The sequence below is a fragment of the Lepisosteus platostomus genome, unplaced genomic scaffold, assembly GCF_059453375.1.
Source record: "Lepisosteus platostomus isolate fLepPlt1 unplaced genomic scaffold, fLepPlt1.hap1 Scaffold_32_H1, whole genome shotgun sequence".
NCBI classification, from domain to species: Eukaryota; Metazoa; Chordata; class Actinopteri; order Semionotiformes; family Lepisosteidae; genus Lepisosteus; species Lepisosteus platostomus.
In genome coordinates, this window is record NW_028291660.1 from 1116061 (window position 1) to 1133995 (window position 17935).

Sequence of the window (17935 nt, forward strand, 5' to 3'; positions counted from 1 at the left end):
ATACGCGGAAGATCACTGAGGGATCCACAGTATATGGACCCTCCGTGCGCCATCAGTCCGCACTCCGGACTCTGAATCCTGCCATCCGAGTTAAGATCTCGGCGGAACCTGAGGCACAGTTCCTTCTTAAAACGTAATCTGGTGAGCATTTCTAGAATCGTACTTGTATAGATGCAGCCTTTAATGTGTTGCTAGGTTAAAATTGATGACTTCTTGTATTTCAGTAGGCAACTGCCCTCTTGATTTCGGATTTAATTTCTTTATTACAGGGGCGCTTTTATGATGACAGAGTCATGTTCAGGTACTTTGCTTGATTGAGGAAGCTCATTTCGGACTCTGTGATCTGCTCACCTGGAAAGGTCTGCTGTACTACTACAAGAGAGAAGTAGAGTCTGGAAGAAGGGACAATTTTATGATGCTTTGGAAGGTAATGTTTTTTTTTTCTTTGAAATCGAAATGAATCAGAATAGCAGTGCAAAAGACAAACTCTTTGGTTTGGTTTAAAGAGATATGGTTTTAAAACAGACAACATGTAGAAAACAGGTGTTTCTCACTTTTGGAAAAGAATGGACCGGGGGTAATATTTTACTAGTTGCAGGGCTGAGCTCACTGGGTTACAGTCCTGCAGTGTTACACCAGGTCCAGTGGCGCAATGGATAAGGCGTCTGATTACGAATCAGGAGATTGTAGGTTTGACTCTTACCTGGCTCGGGTCATTTTTAAACACATCGGGCTGCTCCCTAAGTAGTCTGTGCTACTTACTGCATTGTAATCGTACCCAGTAAGAGATTTCCTTCATGTAAATGAACTGCACCTGACAGCTTTAGAAAAACACCTGGGCTCAGTACGGTGCTGAGAGCTCAGCGTTGCTGTTCTAATTAGCACGCACTGCATCGGCTATGAGCCCGAACCTTTCAATTATTCCGATCAGTAAGTCAACACGTAGTCCACATGAACGGTAGAAATATTCTCTTGTCTGTCTCTTGTTTGTATAGAACTGAATGTCCCTGACAATGTACTGTTAGTTTTAATTGAAGAACGGCATTTGTGTTCAAATATACCAGACAAGTTTATGTAACTGCTCATGCGACACTCAGTTGTAATTAGTCAAGAAATAAAGTCGAACAACAGCTGCGGGTTTGATTCTGAACGTATCAGATTGCAGCGCCTTTTACTTCCATTGACAAATGATAGAGATTCGAAGAGAGATCCTTCAGACCAGCAAGCAAACCCACGGCTATTTCGGTTTTCTATCTAGGCAACGTTGGTGTTTGCAATAGCATACATGAAAGCGTGATGCAATTTCTGTGGCTACATTTGTTGCACGTCATGCACAGTAAGAGTGTTTCTAACACCAAATAAAAAGTCAACAATTAGCGATCACGCCTTCTCCTCAGTTAACCCACTGAAACCCTTGCTGTTAACAGTTCTTTACTGCGTGCTTTACCAGCACCTACATATCGTGTCGGTTCTTTCAGCTTTATTCATTAGGTTTTCAAAGGCATAAGCAGAGCACCAGAGGTGCGAAGGCAAAGTGTGTGGTTATCTGAAGAATTGATGTCCATGGCAGCAGGTCCAAGCGATTTCGCGTTGTTATAGTACCAGGAAAGGAGAAGCGGCACTTCGCCTCTGCCGCGCAGGCACAAGGCGACATGCGGCAGACGCCGGAGTCGGCAGGTTTCGAACCTGCGCGGGGAGTCCCCAACGCATTTCGATCCCATCGCCTTAAACACTCGAGCACGACAAATGCGAGCTCGCCGCCGCCGCATTCCTCCTATAATCAAACACGGACTGCGAGGTGGCTGCGGATACCTTTTTAAAGTTGCTCTCCGTTAAAAAAAAATACCTTTCACAAGATACGTGCCGGCAGACAGACACACCTCAGAGGGTTTAAGGCTGGCTTCACGTTCAAATGATAAAGTCCCCCCGTCCGGATGTCAAAATGCAACTTTGGCAGACAGAACAAACATCAACAAACCACAAATGTGGACAAGGATTTTACAAGCTGCACCACACTGCACTTTCAAAAGCATTTACGTTCGTGTTAGACGCAGGACTTGCCTTTGATTTGCGCGCTTACGAACGTCATGGAAAACGAAACAAAACTAAAGCCCTCAGCTCCTGCACGTGATTATAATGCCGTTACGTGTCGAAGCAGTAATTTACGTCATCCTACCACTGCAACACGGGGAATAGAGAGAAATGAGCACACGCTACGAATCGTCTCAATCACTCCCTAGAGTCGTAAGGCGCATTGAAGGGTGCACCCCCATCATTAATCGTTGCGCCTCTGTGAAAGGAAAGCTCTTGGGCAGTCTTTGAAACAGCTCGGATGAAACACTTGATTGCTTCCATGTGCATCTGGAGCCCACCCAGTGGGCAAAAGACGTATAATATACGTCTATTAAACGCATACCTTATACGTCTAAATGTGGTCTACAATTCGTCTAGAATGAAATTCTAATATACGTCTAAAGTTATACGTCAATTATACGTCTATGTTTAGACGTTCATTATACATAAATGGTTGGAGTTCTATTATACGGATAAATTTAGAGGACTATTATACATATATGGTTGGAGTTCCGGATAACTTTAGAGGTCTATTATACGGATAACTTTAGAGGACTATTATACGTATATGGTTAGAGGTCTATTATACGTATAACTTTAGAGGTCTATTATACGTATATGGTTAGAGGTCTATTATACGTATAACTTCAGAGGTCTATTATACGTATATGGGTAGAGGTCTATTATACATCAAAGATAGATTTTATAGGTGTAGAAACAAGTAAACCAAGCCAATGATTAGATTTAGAAATGTATTCTGAAAATACACATTCACACCTGAAACATATGTATTTCAAATTATACATTGTATACAATCAATCAACAATCAACATATGGGCAATAATCATAAAAAAACACAACTAGTCTTAAACTTCAGCTACAAATTCTGGTAACATGGCAATATACAGTATAGTAATGACAAACACAAAACTAATTACATTAACACACTAACTCAAAACCACATTTTGATTCAAATATACATTTTAAAATGTACAACTTCTATATTTCCAAGAAAAAAAAATATTACAATGGAAGTTAAGATGATTTTTTTCCACTATTTGCAAACCCTGTCTAATTGTCCTAACAGTTAGAACCAAAAACCTATTATTTTCAGTGTCCAGATCTCCTGGCCCCCTGTCTTTCATATGCATTCTTCAAGTAACACATTGCATGCTCCTTTATTTCTTTTTCTGTTGATGTAGGGTGGGACTTCAGCACCGCAGCTAGGAGAAAATGATATAATATTACTTCCCAAATAAATGATGATTAATATCTTCTTTAGTATAATCTAAAAAGTGAACGGTTTACTAAGCTCAAAACTGAAATAAATGTATGAAATTTGGCTTGCATCATAGCAGTTGAGCAATAAAGTCTGTCCTAATTAAAGAGTACCCAAAGTTTGAAAGTACAACATAGAATAAGAATAGAGAAACGGCAAAACGATTTTGTGTCATCTTCCCCATTCACACTATTTTATGTGCCATTTTTTGCTTATTCACGTACTATTTTAATCAAAATAATATTAAGAAAGATCTGTATGTATTCAGATAGTATTATTATTGTTCATACTTACTCGTCAAAAGAGGATTGCTGAGATATTTGCGGATATACTTCTACGTTTGAAAAATGTGTCCAAAATTGTGACCAACGAATACTAGCAATGCATTGTGGTATATAACCGGAAAATATGCTGGGTTCGATATTTTCTCAACGTATGCGTTTATTAATGTTGTCGATATTATGGTTGAAATATAACATTGATAATACATCGCGGCTATGTGCCCCCTGCTATGAGCTGATGTGCAATTTTAACGCATGTAGTTAGTAAGGATCGGTCACTGTTGTATGGTATTATATATAATGACATTATGGAATAGGATGGGGACAGGCCTGGCATCACGGGGGGAGGGGGGAATGTTGCCCCTTCAGTTTTGGGCAAAAAGATTTACCTAACTTAATTTGCGCCCTAAAAAAATAGTTGTACTTTGTCAATGGTCAGACAACACTAAATGACAGGAACAGTCACTCAGTCTGTTTGATGGGCAGGAGGGCTATCCGTCCAGGAACTGCACATATCAGTGTCGTTATTGAGTGTCAACATTACGATCCTGTTTGCTCAGGTGGACCGATTCCTTGCAGTAGTTTATCATTATACTTAAAATCGTTATATAACTAGGACTAGTTATAGCAGTCTGTGCTTTCTGTTGGTTTTACAACATTTTTTCTTAACGATTCAGAACGTCCATGTAGCTGCAAAAATGAACGCTTATGGTACTTTTCGCTCCAGGCAATACTCTCCAGTGAGAGTGACGAAAAATGTGAAACTGAACTTCATCGCAAATACCAGATTGCTAGTCGATATCTTCTATCATAAAGCACTAATTAATGGCATAGCTGCGAGATTTCATTTGGGTAGCTGCACCGTACAGCTCCGTTTCAACCGAAATATCACCCCCGCTCAGAATTTCAGACGCCCCCCTACAGATTTTTCCCCGGGCACCGCGCACTGATGGGGGACGGGGTTTCCAGGAAATGGTATCAACTTTTCTCAAGAAAATAAAAATAGAAACTCTATAGGCACTCAAACATTTTACTGTTTTTTTTTCAGGCAGGTGGCAAGACCCCTCCGCAAAACCCTTGTATGCCAAGCTGTGGGCATTGATTCGTCGAATATACGTATATTCACGGCGAAAATACGGCTATACGTATATATACGTCGCCTCGACGTATAATCAACGTCGAATTGCAACCGTAAAATCGACGACATTAATAAATGCATATATAACGTTGAAAACACATCTAACACTAGGAGTATACGGCACTCTGCACAGTGTACGAAGTAAATTATTTTCGCAGTAATTAATTTACACGTGTATAATAAATATAGTAAATATAATTAATTACTGCGAAAATAATTTACTTCGTACACTGTGCAGAGTGCTGTATACTCCTAGTGTTAGATGTGTTTTCGACGTTATATATGCGTTTATTTATGTTTATTTCACAGTGTCGTGCACCTTTTCATTGCTCTCGCTTTCAGAGCCTCCGCACGGCACACGACTCGACATCAGGAAGCACATTGAAGTGAAAGCAGGGAGCGCTGCGACATGCACTGTGCAGATCCCGCCACACTAAGAGGTATATAAGCGTCAAAGGCAAGTCATTCCGAGTTGGTCGTTTGTGTTTTCCGTTCAGACGCGAAATGCTGAAATGATCTCTCGGCTCCTCGGTTGTCATTTCTGCTCCGTAAAGGAATCACAGCACGCGTCGCCTTCCAGCACGCTGGGTCGGGACACGATGCCGGGGGTCGGAGCGTGTGATGTCTTCCTCGTTAGTATAGTGGCAAGTATCCCCGCCTGTCACGCGGGAGACCGGGGTTCGATTCCCCGACGGGGAGTAGCTTTTCTTTTACCTCCTTAGAGAAAGGACTGCCTTTCACTTCTCTGTTTTCTAACACAGCGTCGTGCACCTTTTCATTGCTCTCGCTTTCAGAGCCTCCGCACGGCACAAGACTCGACATCAGGAAACACATTGAAGTGAAAGCAGGGAGCGCTGCGACATGCACTGTGCAGATCCCGCCACACTAAGAGGTGAGTGGGTCTGTTCGATGCACAAAGAACGCTTTGATAAGCGTCAAAGGCAAATCATTCCGAGTTGGTCGTTTGTGTTTTCCGTTCAGACGCGAAATGCTGAAATGATCTCTCGGCTCCTCGGTTGTCATTTCTGCTCCGTAAAGGAATCACAGCACGAGTCGGCTTCCAGCACGGTGGGTCGGGACACGATGCCGGGGGTCGGAGAGAGTGATGTCTTCCTCGTTAGTATAGGACCTGTCACGTGGACCTGTCACCTGTCCCCACCTGTCACGCGGGAGACCGGGGTACATCAGGACGCGCATTGAAGTGAAAGCAGGATGCGCTGCGACATGCACTGTGCAGATCCCGCCACACTAAGAGGTGAGTGGGTCTGTTCGATCACAGCGCTAGGTGAATCCCCAATCCCCTTTTGTGCGTGGCGACAGAAGAAGTCTGGTCTGTTTCCGCCCGGTTTCGATCCGGGGACCTTTCGCGTGTGAGGCGAACGTGATAACCACTACACTACGGAAACTGTGGTCAGATGTGCCCAGCGGCCCAGCGCTGAGCTTCGCCAATGCGATTCAGCTGCTTCCAGTGCCTTTATTGGGGTGCGCTGATGGACCGTGCTCTCTCTCCAGAGACCAGCACGCCTGTCATGGACGGAGCAGGAAAGACGGCGCCACATTCTACAGCCCTCTCCACGCAATCGACGAAATCGGGCTACTGAAGTGGAGAAAATCGCCTCTCCAGAAAGTGCAAATATCATCTTGGAGAGTATAAATCCTATTGCCGAAGGTCAGCCCTGTCTACCAGAGTGACCCTCCCACCTCCTGCAGCGATGGTCAGCTCGTCTCACACGCGAGAAGTTTCGGCTGGAAACAAGCGCCCCCTCTTCTCGCACGTTTTGCACGTTGAGTAGTTTTAATGTGGCTCCTTCGTACACAGTGCTGATCTTTTGGAAAGCAGGAGGCAAAATTGACACGTTCCCATACCGGGAGTCGAACCCGGGCCGCCTGGGTGAAAACCAGGAATCCTAACCGCTAGACCATATGGGAGTGCACAACCCTGCTGTTCCGGGCATCATGCAAGCAAACTACATAAATATGAGAAAACACGCAAGAGAGTTGTCACTCAGAGTGCCGAAGGGTCGATGTATACTGGGGCTCAGTTGAAATGCAACGTCAGGACTTTCCCGAATCATGTCACACGAAGAGAGCACAGCCTTTTCCGCCCTGCCACGTGTGTATCGGTAACTCGCCGTGATCGTATAGTGGTCAGTACTTTGCGTTGTGGCCACAACAACCCTGGTTCAAATCCGGGTCACGGCAGAATAGGGGCGTCTGCTTTTACTACTTGCATGAATGAAGGCAAAAAAAAGCCAATCGATGTGAACGAACAGCGCTTTACAGAGGAGTACTGCCTGACTGGATCGTTGATGAACGACAGAGGCCACTCCGACCTCTTCTCGGGTTTCTTCAATGACTTACTAAGGATCTTCTTCACATTCGCCCATGCATGGGAAGCCAGTTACACCAAAGCAAACGCAGGAAAGTGCATTTCATGCAGAGACCAGGAGGGACCTGTTTACACCAAGAGTGGTCGGAGTATGGAACAATGCGCCAAGCCCTGTTTCTGGAGTCGATTCTTGATTAGATCTTGGGCTCACTAAGAGGCCCCCGCTGGGTACTAATCTTTCTGTTGTTCTCGCAGGTGTTGCGCTGCTTTTGAGCCGACAGAGCTCGTCTTGGTCTGTAGGGATAGCCCAATTGCAAATGATCGGCTCCAGGTACAGAAAAAACGTGCGTTTGGTACAAGAGTGCATGAAGGCACCGGAAATACATTGGGAACAAATGACTGGTGGTTCAAGACCTCTGTGAAGTGCAGGAGCGTGCAAGAAGAGGCTGTTTGCACCCAGTCTCGAACCGGGGACCTTTCGCGTGTTAGGCGAACGTGATAGCCGCTACACTACGGAAACCTGTAGGGACTGCTGCTGGTGTCTCGCTTGCGTTTCGGGCTGAGAAAGGGACGCGTCACTTTAGGCAGAGGGCGCTGGAGATAGGAACAAAGGGCGCGATGAAACAAAATGCCGAAACCCGGGATCGAGCCAGGGACCTTTAGAACATACTCTCACGAATCGTTAGAATACGTGCGTTTGATCATCAATTGCGTAACAACCACATTCGTTCGACTTGAGCCATCAAGCTCATAGTTTTCAAATCTTGAAAGCTGTCATTGAGCACATCATAGTCTGCAGTACGCCACGTAACTTGCGTACTTCAACAGAAAGAAGAGCAGACAGCTCCATAAATATGCGAGGCGCAGAGAGTGCAAGGCGAGCCGCACACGTTTCGGTGACTGAGAGAGGGCAGTTTTTGCTTCTGCATTTCCCAAGTAAGGACGCATGACAACAAGCGATCGCGGTGCTCATTTACGACATAGTGGTGATGAGTTTTCAGTACGTGTTCTTTTGAACGAGCAATGAGGTTGCTGCCTTGGACAGCTGACTGCACGCTCTCATTGTGCCACGTGATGAGTATTCACCAGGCTCGTTCAGTCATTAGTCACATTCCATCGTTTGCCATAAGCAGATGCTGCAAGGTGATGTGGATATCAGTTCCCAGTCTTGTGGACGAGGACAAAAAGAACACACAAGGGCTCATTCGCAAGTTGAACCCAGGACCTCCCACACCCTAAGTGAGAATCATACCCCTAAACCAATGAGCCACGGCAGCACTTTCCATTTTATTCTGTCAGCGAGCTTGAGGACGGGGGAGAGGCGTCATTCGCTCGTCCAGTCAGACCTTCATCAATAAGTCAAGAAAGCCGCAATTACACGACTGCCTTGCAGACGAAGGGCAGTGAACTGCACCCGGTAAGAGGGGAACAAGCGGCACTAGGCGACACCGAGGCATGAGCCCCAGCGAGGGGGGTTAGCTTGCATGGTACAGCGCTCGCTTTGCATGCGAGAGGTAGCGGGATCATTTCCCACGTCCTCCAGGTGTGTGCTTAGAGCTTGATGTGCCGAAAGGTGTCCTTTAGCCTGTGGTCACGCCTTGCATGGAGAGCGTCATGCAGCTGTCAATCATTTCGCAGCCACGCCCCCTCTTCATCTTCTCTCTGCCTTAAGCGTCTCCGCCACTCTCTCTTGACATTTCATGTCAGCATGTCAGAAGTCCGAGTGACGTTTTTAATGGCTGAGTGAGGGCACGATGCTGAAGCAGAGAGGCCACTTCAGCCAGAGAGACTTGTGCTAGGTGAGATCTGAAAAACAGACTCGCAACAGAAACAGACCAAAAAAGTATCGGTGAGATCAAAAGGCAAATGCAACATCCAGCAGAGGGCGTCTAAAGATTAGGGAACGGGCGACTGAAATCCATGAGGCAAACTTTCCGGCTGTGTACTGCAGCTGGCCTCGTTGGCGTAGTTGGTAGCGCGTCAGTCTCATCATCTGAAGGTCCTGAGTTTGATCCTCACACGGGGCAGGGCTGCTTCCTCTCTTGCTCTTTTCAAACACTTGCGGCAACTGTTCGCTCATAACCACGTCTGGAATGCGTGACCTTTACACGGGGGAGAAGCAACGCCACATCCCTTTTCTAAAGAACATTCACATTCAGAAATAAGTCAAGAAATTTGCCATTACTTTCGCTCGCGCTGCTGTCAGCCTGCCCATGTTGCCAAAGAAAGATTCACTCGGCGTCAACATGACAGAACAGCGATCACTTGAAAACACTATTCCACACTCCGTAAGCAAGAACTTCAGTGTTTGCAGTCACCCGATATGCCGATAGTCAAAGGAGCACAAAACACGAAGCGTCAAAAGACAAGATGAGTTGATGGAAAGAGCGTTGAATTGATGAGCACAAAAGTTCAGCTCGTACAATAGGCAACGAAGGTCCCGGCGTCATCATCGCACTTGAAAGGACTGCCTTGCAGACTAAGGGCAGTGGGAGGTTGCTGTTTTGAGATGGAGGCATTGGGATGGTGGGCCGAGATCTATTCTTCTTAAGGAATTCTTCATCGTGAAAGATCGGTCCACAGGTCATCCAAAGAACTTACAAATTTTTTGGACTCAGGGAATCACGTGCTTCCGGAAGGGAGTGAAGTGCTCAAACACATGACATGCCCCCTTGATCTCACATGCACAATTCTGCTGCAACATGCACAGCTACCGTCCACACCAGGCAGTGGGGCTTCAGCAGAATTTGCTACGCCACCTGCAATTACATATCCAGCTGCACACATATACATGGCCCCTCTGTCCTTTTCAGGATCTCAAAAAAAAGCATAGCGTGGTTTTCCTGCAACCTGATTGACCGCATCTCCCTCAGAATGTGCCCCGTTGCATTCATTGCTGAAGCAGGACGGAGGCTAACGGGCATGCCAGAACAGTTAGGCTCAGCGATCTCTCCAAAATATTGTGGTTGTAGTGGAAGAAATATGGTTTAAATTGTACCTTGGTATTTCAAACTCTCTCTAGAATGTTATCCATTTCTATTTTATTTTGACAGGAACTGGCTAATGACACTAGATGAAAAGAGAAGAAAGAAAACACAACGTTTCGGCCGTGGAGCCTTCTTCAGGTGTGAGGGCTCCACGGCTGAAATGTTGTGTTTTCTTTCTTCTCTTTTAAGCATGGAATAGACCTATTACTTGTTCCTTTGCAGCCTACGCATGCTGACACAGCTCCCCACCTGAACTGCTAATGATGCCTGGTAGTTTGTGGTACTTGGGTATTGTCTTATGTTTGCTCAAACTGCATATGTGTGATTGCATATTTTTGGGTATTTTCATATGTCAATATTTAATTCACTGACATTCCTGTATGCTTGGAAGAAAGGTAGATTGGATTTGGCACAGGACGCCTGCCCATATTTGTTGATCATTGTTGGGCTGGAAAAACAATGATAAAAAGTGTATGAAAAAAGCTCTCTCCAATATTTCCCTTCTCTTCGCCATGGTTACACTGCCCGTTCTTTCCGTCTTTGGTCCTTCTACAAAGATTCCAGGGCTCTTTTTCCACCATAATATCAGAATATTTTTTTCTCTTTTAAAGGCTGTAGGTGGGGTGTGATGGACTGTACCACTATCATAGAAGATTTTTTCAGGACACATCGCAGTTCCATAGTAGAATTTATCAATAGTAGAATTCCATAGGACATTATTTACCAACATATTACCCAGTGTGAGACTCTGCCAGTAAACCTCAGAGCATTGAGTTCTCCACTGATAAAGATGGCTGTCTGAAGTCATGAAATCCACTGCTGGGATGCCTGAGAGACAGTAATTGAATCTTGGCTGGAATTAGGCTTTCTATTAGTGTTGATCTTTGGGAATTATGTGGTAAAAAGGGAAAACTCCTTTACTTTAGTCACTTTGAATGTTCAAATGTACAGAACCTGCAAAACTAAGCAATGAAAAAAATCCATCACCACTCTCATGATAGCATAACTCATAGTCTCTGCTGTTATGTAACAATACACACTTTCAATTTTCTTATCGCCTGTCTCCAGAGAGAATGTTGTTAGTGCTGATGACCTTGAATTAGACCTTGTTAACTCTGTAAAACAATCTTCCTCTGCTTAGATTTTCACTCAGATTGATTTTGTTCTCAGATTATTCCTGGCAGGACTGAGTTTCTAGGAAATGAAAAGTGAAAGAAAAAGTACAGAAGATCAGCCCTTGAATATACAACATTGTGCAGTGAGATTGTTAAATGTATTAGCTGCTATCCTGTGCTAGAGCCTGTCGTGGTAAGCAGTGGATGACAGGATCTAGCACAGATACTAATGAAACACTGTTAATGAAAGATAAAACACTTGAGTCTTATTTTAGTTTTCCATTTCCCTTTCATTTGTGATGTACTGTACAACAGGCCACAGAACATGCACAAAAACAGATATGCACACATTCACACCAGGCAATGACAGTCTGCCCAGTCAGAATCTGAGCTGAGGTATCAGAATTCTGAATTCCCTGAATTCTGTCATGGATCATCCACAATAAGGGCAAAGTTTGAACACGAGGATCCCCAGGAGAGAGCCTAGTAACATAAATCTTGGAGCAAAAGCAGATGATTAACTTCATAGTTTGTGTGGTTGAGCCAAAGTTGAGCATGAGGATATGTGAGTCACCATTCTTAGAAATGGATCCAACTTCAGACAGGCGTCAAAAGTAAGAGTATACAGTGCTGGGGCAATGACACTTCAATGATCAGAAGGATAACAAGAGTTTTAATGCATTGAAATTGATTTTCTGGTGATGCACACTGTCATGGAACTATTAATTTTTTAAGGATCACTTACTGACGTCAGACAGCTGCCAATTCTCCAGACTGGAAGGATGAACAGTTTATCCCCCTAGGTACCATATTTCCATATTTCGAAGCATTGGAATAATACATGTCATACAGCAACATAAAAACAGGAAGACAAGTATCACAGCCCCTATAATCGGTGTTAGTAACTTAAAAGAAAAACATTCCCCCTGGCCCAAACAGTGATTCTAACCAGGAGAGAAAAGCCGGTGTATCTTTTATGCCTCTCTCTTTATTCACCTTGTCTTTTAGTTCTTTTAAATGCTGAATAGCGAGTGTAAGATTTCCGTAATCATAGTCATTAGCTGGAATATATGTACAACAGGAGTCTCCTACTAAAGCATAGACTCCTCCAGATGCTGCATTTTGAAGGTCCAGCACGAACCTGTTCTGAAGTGCCATTAATCTAACTCCCCTTAATTCTTGTTTGATAGCGTCTAAGCCTTCTAACATGATATTAATAAAAGAGTACATTTCATAAAAAGTCGCATGGGTGAGGCTGTAGAATGAGGCATTAAAGCACATATATAACAAGATGCATTAAATTTCTTTAACTTTACAGTATGATTTATAAATTTATACCACAAATTACTCATATCCCCCTCATTATCAGTTTCATTCAGCCAGTTTGTATACAAAGAGGCTTCGTGTTTAGATTCTTCCTCTTTTGGGGTGGTGACAGGCTTCTACATAAAAAGGAAAAAGGCTGTGCACATCAGTCCCAAGCAGGTTATCCCCATCTGTCCTTGTGGAGACATCACTCCTGCGCTTTGTTCAGTTCGTTTGTGACCTTTTTACAGTGGGAAGCATGAATCCAGGGCACCATTTCTGTGACCTTCACAGCAGTGGCAGTGGTCAGCAGCACCTGGTACAGCCCCCTCCACCTGAGTGAACACCATTTCTTTTTCCTGAAGTCTTTCACCAGAATCCAGTCTCCTTATTCACTCATTAGTTCTTACAGCACAGGTAAATCCCTGTGGGCTGGAGCCCAGCATAATCCTAGGCTTTTTTGGTCAACATTGGTCAACAGATTGGTCAACAACTGGGTAATAACTCTTAGAAAAATCTACACATTGTTCCCCTGCCTCAGCTGTGACGTTTTGTAGAACAATTCTAGCTGAAGTTGTAAAATTTCTCTTTGTTCCGTTCCTGCAAAACATCTTATTATGAACAAACAAACCACAATAATCATTTGCATCTAGGGGAATCACTCCCAAGGGTAACCCCCCTTAAAGCTATATTGTTCTACCCATCAGGTTCTGCCACTAGATAAGAGAACCTTTCCCATGAAATCATTTTTTGACCTTCATGATCCCTTCAGGGCGTACAATTAGCACAGAAGCAGCAGCTTTAGTCCACATGTTTTTCAAACAGGATATTAACGATATGATCATAACGAATAATACCAGACCCACAAATATGTATTGAACCAGAGACCCTCTCCATGTTCCTAGCACAGACTGTAGCCATGCACCAATACCCCAATCATCTGGATTGCAGGATTTACGAAGAAAATTATTTTCGCAGTAATTAATTTATTATATTTACTATATTTATTATACACGTGTAAATTAATTACTGCGAAAATAATTTACTTCGTACACTGTGCAGAGTGCCGTATACTCCTAGTTGCGGCACACACGATACATACAGTAAAAAGCCTCAGGCACTGTGTTAGATGTGTTTTCGACGTTATATATGCGTTTATTAATGTCGTCGATTTTACGGTTGCAATTCGACGTTGATTATACGTCGAGGCGACGTATATATACGTATAGCCGTATTTTCGCCGTGAATATACGTATATTCGACGAATCAATGCCCACTGGGTAAACTCTTGAGCAAACTCTGAACCAGCTCTAAGGAAACTAATCCGATTAGACGTTACTTTGACTCATCTTTTTACGCTCAGTGCTGGATTGCTCAAACTCCAGCTAGGGTTAGGGTTAGCATTCCCACGCTACTTCGACACTTTGTTTACGCTCAGTGCTGGATTTTGGGAACTTCAGGACGAGTGGGAATTTTCTCCTATCTGTCAATTCTGTTTTGTTTTGGAGACTCTTGGCTGCCTATGTTGTACAGTGCAGCGTGAAGGAAACATTTTCCAAAACTGTGTCAGCTCAAAAGTTGTAAGAAAACCTCTCCAGCTGCTTTAACTCTCTTCATTTTTGTCATTTAATGTGACACTCGATGTATAACTGGAGCCTCACATATGCAAATGGTGAGGCTCCAGTTCGACACCACTTTACAGTATCTGACAAAAGCATGGCAGACTGTGCCATGACCGGCAGATAACTTCTGCTTATTTTTACCATATTAAACATTGGAAATCCTCCCACTTGCATTTGTGACACTTGATTTTGACTCCACCTAAGACACTCTTAAATCTTCAAACACTTTTCTCTTCTCCCGCAACACTCTTGTCTGTCGGCACTATGTGGCAGCATTGCATGACAACCCATCTCACCACAGAAAGGAACCTAACAGCTTTGGTAAGAGAGGAGAAAAGAACATAGCCCGTACGGGGATTGAACCCATGACCTTGGCGTTATTAGCACCACGCTCTAACCAACTGAGCTAACTGGCCTCACAACGGTGGTCCTCTCTGTGCTGCAAAAAATCGAACTCAGGGAATTTCTTTTGCCCTCCTTTGAATAGAAAGCCGTGTAATTCAGTGTACGGGCTTTCTCGTGCAGTTTCATGGTTCTTGTAACCCAAATCCTACACTGGCCTGAAGTGTCCCCCCATTTCACAGCATTTTTCAGCTGATTTAAAATGTACCTAAAGGAGAAGCATTATTGAAGACCATCAATTACCAAGAGCTTTTGGTGGTCATTTTTAATGACCACAGAGCACTATGACCTCGGTTTTACATCTCATCCGAAAGACAGCGCCCTTTTACAACACAGCGTCTCCGTCACTATGCTGGGACATTGGGACCCGCACAGACCTCAGGGTGAGCGCCCCCCCGCCGGCACCATTAACACCGCTTCCAGCTGGAAGCTTTGTTTTTCCCTGTAGCTTACCCTCATCCGGGTACTGACCTGGCTCACACCTGCTTAGCTTCAGTGGGTTTTCAGTTGCGAGTTGCAAGGGGATGCAAGTGATGGAGCCGCTCGCTGCAAAAGCCACTGCATTGGCCGGGAATCAAACCCAAGCCTCCCGCGTGGCAGGCAAGAATTCTACCACTGAAACACCAATGCTCAGTGTCTGGGCCTTCAAAAAAGACGCTTTTTTGGTGCTCTGTGCAAAAAGCGTCGACATATGCTTCCAGCTGCAAAATGCCATTCGCGGATGCTGAAGAATTTATTTCAAGGCAGCGGGTACAAGCGATTGGGCGTTTTAAAACCACCAGGAACAACAAAGAGGCGCGCTTCTTTGCTTGCGCCGGAACACACCAACTGGAGGCGGACAACGTAGTCGGCAGGATTCGAACCTGCGCGGGGAGACCCCAATGGATTTCTAGTCCATCGCCTTAACCACTCGGCCACGACTACAGCAAGCCCCACAGCCGCTGCGTTCTTGCTACAATCTTACCTGGATCGCGAGGCGCCGGCGGAAGCCTATTTCAAAGTCGTTCTCCGTTTCAAAAAAACATTTCCAAAATACAAGCCTTGCAGACAGACACGCCTCAGAGGACTTAAGGGTGGCTTCATGTCGGAATGATAAAGTCTCCCCGTCCGGACATGAAAATGCCACTTTGTTACACACAAAAAAAGAATCAACAACAGAGAAATGCCCACAAGCATTTGAAAAGCCGCACCACGTCGCACTTGAAATAGCTCTTACATTAGTGGTAGACGCAGGAATCGCCTTTTTATTTACGCTCTTACCAACGCGATGGAAAGCAAAACAAAGCAAAGCAGAGCAAAACAAAACGAACAAACGAAAACCCTCACGTCCCGCACTTGCATATAACGCCGTTACGTGCCCAAGCGGTATTGTACGTCATCCTAGCACTGCACGCCGGTGCGTATGGTATATGGGAACGAGCACACGCCACGAATCGTCTCGAATCACTCCCTACAGCTGTAAGGTGCCTTGAAGCGTGCACCCCCAACATTCTTCTTTGCTCATCTGTGAAAGGTAAACTCTTGAGCAAACTCTGAACCAGCTCTAAGGAAACTAATCCGATTAGATGTTACTTTGACTCATCATTTAAGGGATCCTTGTTAATTGGAGAAATCAATGATTTCGAATGAATTCTGTATGCGTTAAAAGACAGCTATACACAGAAAACATGCAGGACACTGCTCATGATGTTTCCCGAGCCGAAACACAGTGCGTTTTTCCAAGCCATCTGACCAAGCCTGCCCACTGAAAACTGCAGGAGATCGTGTAAAGACGTTCAAGTTTGTAACTACTGCACGCACAGGAAGCAGAATAAATTCCTCTATTCAAACTGTCAAAGGTTTGCTTTGCGAACGCTGCAGGACATCGCACAATCTCTTTTGAACAGGGACAAACGATTTCTTATGGGGCGCAGTAAGTACAGACGTTTAAAAAGCTCCACTCATGCCAATGATGCAGCATGAAGAAGCGCAACCTAAAGTTTGCATTCCTAGCACTGTTGCAACCTAGCACTGTTGCATTCCCCGCATCAGTAGCTAAGAGAATATAATTTACGACTCTTGTTAATGCAGTTTCAGAAACCAGACTGAAATTTCTCAAGTATATTATTTGAATCCATTTGATGTTGGGCAACAACTATTCTTTCAAGACTTTTAGATTGAAATGGGACCTTTGAGACAGGCCTGTAGTTGTTAAGAACTTGTGGATCCAAATTTGACTTCTTAAGGAGCGGTCTAAGAACCACTACCTTAAATTGATCATGTACGACGCCTGACGCAAGCGATGCATTCATCATCATTCATTCATTCATTCATCAGCTTTCATTCCTAGGAGTGAAAAATAACCATTTTTGAAGACATTTTAGTTTCTAAAACACTACAATAAAGTTAAAAACATCAGTTTTATATTACTTTTAGTATTTTTAGTGAAATTAGTCATTTATTGCACTATTTTTAATATAATCTCTAATTAAAAGTGAATAGAATTAAGTTTGGAGCAACAAGGAACACAAAAAAAAAGATTTTAAGGAAAAAAATGATGTCTTCTGTGCCAGGTGCCTGCAAGGGGAGAAAGCTAGAATCCTACCCAGGCTCCTGGAGCTCTGTCCTGGCTAAAGGAGGGTGAATCCATCCCCTTCAAAGCTCCATGAAAAAATGATCATTTAAAATTTGAAAAAAAAAACATCATATAACAACAGTTTTCATTCATAGGAGTGAAAAACAACCATTTTTGAAGACATATTAGTTTCTAAAACACTACAATAAAGTTGAAAACATCCGTTTTATATTACATTAATTTTTGTGAAATTAGTCATTTATTGCACTATTTTTAATAAAATCTCTAATTAAAAGTGATTAAAATTAAGTTTGGAACAACAAGGAACACAAAAAAAAAGATTTTAAGGAAAAAAATATTGTCTTCTGTGCCAGGTGCCTGCAAGGGGAGAAAGCTAGAATCCTACCCAGGCTCCTGGAGCTCTGTCCTGGCTAAAGGAGGGTGAATCCATCCCATTCAAAGCTCCATGAAAAAATGATATTTTTAAATTTGAAAAAAAAAAAAAACATTATAGAACAACATCTCTTGGTCCACAGAGTGCAAAAATCCAACTTTGAAGAAAATCCATTGACTGATCCCCGAATCCTGAAGTTTCTTCGCATGATATTGGGCTTGCAACCACTTTCTGGAAAATGATGAAAAATGCCAAAAATGAAAAAAAAGTTATCAATTCTAGAGCCTAAGAGGAAAATAAGACAAATGTATATCTCCAAATAATTTTATGTGCTTCAGAAGAGCCCAGGAAAGTTTTTTGCATACATGAAACCACGCCCGTTTGCACGTAAGCAGACATGGTTGCACACACGACTGCATGAAAGCACGCGTGCATGCAAAATCATCCTGTTAAGCA

At 43.7% G+C, this 17935-nt stretch overlaps 5 non-coding genes across 5 annotated transcripts; 2 read left to right on the forward strand and 3 right to left on the reverse strand.

The window, feature by feature from the left end:
• Positions 1–5398: 5398 nt before the first annotated feature.
• Positions 5399–5470, forward strand: trnad-guc (transfer RNA aspartic acid (anticodon GUC)). Its single transcript has one exon. It is a non-coding gene; the product is annotated as a tRNA-Asp (tRNA).
• Positions 5471–6104: 634 nt separating this feature from the next.
• Positions 6105–6177, reverse strand: trnav-cac (transfer RNA valine (anticodon CAC)). Its single transcript has one exon. It is a non-coding gene; the product is annotated as a tRNA-Val (tRNA).
• A 451-nt stretch (positions 6178–6628) lies between these two features.
• trnae-uuc (transfer RNA glutamic acid (anticodon UUC)) lies at positions 6629–6700 on the reverse strand. Its single transcript has one exon. It is a non-coding gene; the product is annotated as a tRNA-Glu (tRNA).
• A 2354-nt stretch (positions 6701–9054) lies between these two features.
• trnam-cau (transfer RNA methionine (anticodon CAU)) lies at positions 9055–9127 on the forward strand. Its single transcript has one exon. It is a non-coding gene; the product is annotated as a tRNA-Met (tRNA).
• Positions 9128–15373: 6246 nt separating this feature from the next.
• On the reverse strand, positions 15374–15455 carry trnas-aga (transfer RNA serine (anticodon AGA)). The gene has a single exon. It is a non-coding gene; the product is annotated as a tRNA-Ser (tRNA).
• Positions 15456–17935: the final 2480 nt, after the last annotated feature.